The sequence below is a fragment of the Malania oleifera genome, chromosome 13, assembly GCF_029873635.1.
Source record: "Malania oleifera isolate guangnan ecotype guangnan chromosome 13, ASM2987363v1, whole genome shotgun sequence".
Taxonomy (NCBI): Eukaryota; Viridiplantae; Streptophyta; class Magnoliopsida; order Santalales; family Ximeniaceae; genus Malania; species Malania oleifera.
The window spans coordinates 16,303,767-16,305,897 of record NC_080429.1 but is presented as its reverse complement, the minus strand read 5'-3'; the positions used below and the strand labels follow the sequence as shown (position 1 = coordinate 16,305,897).

The 2,131-nt window shown below is 37.3% G+C and overlaps 1 non-coding gene across 1 annotated transcript; it reads right to left on the bottom strand.

Annotated features, from left to right (window-relative positions):
• Positions 1–1,562: 1,562 nt before the first annotated feature.
• On the bottom strand, positions 1,563–1,669 carry LOC131147089 (small nucleolar RNA R71). The gene has a single exon (XR_009134614.1). It is a non-coding gene; the product is annotated as a small nucleolar RNA R71 (small nucleolar RNA).
• Positions 1,670–2,131: the final 462 nt, after the last annotated feature.

The window sequence follows — 2,131 nt, the reverse complement described above, 5'->3', positions numbered from 1 at the left end:
CACAGCTAGCAAAGGAGAGTTGGAAGCACGCAAAAATACTATCTTTTTAGAATCAGAAGGCGGCGAACAACGGCGGCGTTTGGGGTGTTTGTGACGCGCGACGGCGGTGCGGCGAGTGTTGATCTTTCCCGTACGCTCCAAATTGAAGAAAATATGGTGAAATCTGTTATGTTGAATTTTATTTTCGGAATGAACTAAATTTTTGAATTCTAGGAAAACGATGTAGCCAGTTTCGAACTATGCTTGCTCTTTGATGCTAATCTGAAATAGTTTTCATTAATGTTTGTTTGAGTTATTCCATGCCTAATGCTTTCAATTAACCGGCCATTACTTAAATGATTTTAGTCTTATGATTTGCTACCGAAAGGGGGGATTATAGGATAGATTTTGGATAATTCAGCGTAAGTAAATATAGAGATCGAAAGACTTGTATGAACCTACGTAGCATAAAAAATCGAGGGTCTTACTGTGTTCTTGCGTTATTAATTTGCATACTTTTATGTTAAATAATAAACAAGAATAGGTTCCGATTGACTATCGAAAGAGGCTTTTGGAAAAATTGGCGATTTGCTAACAAACAGAGAAAACGAAGTTAAATTAGCTAAATGAGTAAAGCATAGTGAGAAACTAGGTGAAATCGGTTTCCTAGAAGTTTTCACCATCATCAATTTGACACGCGGTATCCAGTTTTAAATTCTCCTGAATAGTTTATTTAAAGTAGCCTTGTTTAAATTTTGTAGTCTAAAATTATTAATTTTTCTAAATAAAATCAAGGTTAGTAAAATTTCGGTACTTAGTAAAATTAAGACATCAATCCCTGAGGACGATACTCTACACATCATTATATTATAAAACTACGATACTGTGCACTTGCAGTTTGCACCGGTCAAGTTTTTGGCGCCGTTGCCGGGGATTGAGTTTTTCTTATTTTTGCCAATATCGATACAAAGTAATCTTGGTTTTAATTTAGAATTTTATTTTTATATTTTTATTTATTTATTTTCTTTATTTTATTTTATTATTATTATTTTTTTTTTTTTTTGTATTTCTGGTGTGTTTTTTTTTTTTTTTTATGTTGGATGCGCAGGGCTAGAATACGTGACATTATTCCTTTTGATCCGGAAATTGAAAGAACGCTCAAAGCACTAAAGAAAAAGAGGGTATTAGCCATGGAGAACGGACAAGATAACGCGCAGCCACGCGCCTTGAAGGATTATGTGCGACCAGTTGTGAATGACAATTATTCGGGTATCAGACGCCAGCCCATTAATGCCAACAATTTTGAGCTCAAACCTGCATTAATCAGCATGGTGCAACAGGCCTAATTCAGTAGATCGCCACTTGATGATCCCAATATACATCTGGCGATGTTTTTGAAGATTTGTGATACTGTGAAGATCAATGGTGTTACTGAAGACACCATTAGACTGAGATTATTCCCTTTCTCTTTGAGGGACAAAGCAAGAGGTTGGCTACAGTCGCTACAACCTGGGAGTATTACTAGTTGGCAGGACATGGCAGAAAAATTTCTAGCTAAATTTTTTCCACCTGCAAAAATAGCTTAACTTAGGAGTGAGATTGGTCAATTCAAGCAGCATGATTTTGAATCACTCTATGAAGCATGGGAAAGGTATAAAGATTTGATTCGACGCTGCCCACAACATGGATTGCCGGATTGGTTGCAAATTCAGATGTTTTATAATGGGTTAAATGGGCAAACGCGGACTTTAGTTGATGCTGCATCTGGGGGAACTTTGATGTCAAAGACACCTGAGGGTGCTACTGCTCTTTTGGAAGAAATGGCATCAAATAACTATCAATGGCCAACTGAAAGAACTATGGCTAAGAAAGTTGCTGGAATTCATGAAGTGGAGCCGTTTGCTGCACTTTCAGCTCAAGTTGCTTCTTTGTCTCATCAGATTTCATCTTTGACAACCTAGAGGATACCACAAGGTGCAGAATATGTGGCAACTACAAGTAGGACAGATCCGAGCAATGGAGAGAGTCATGAACAGGTTCAATACATCAACAATCGGAACTACAACTATAGGGGTAATCCAGTGCCACAATATTACCATCCAGGGCTTCAAAATCATGAGAATTTGTCTTATGGAAATACAAGGAATGTGCT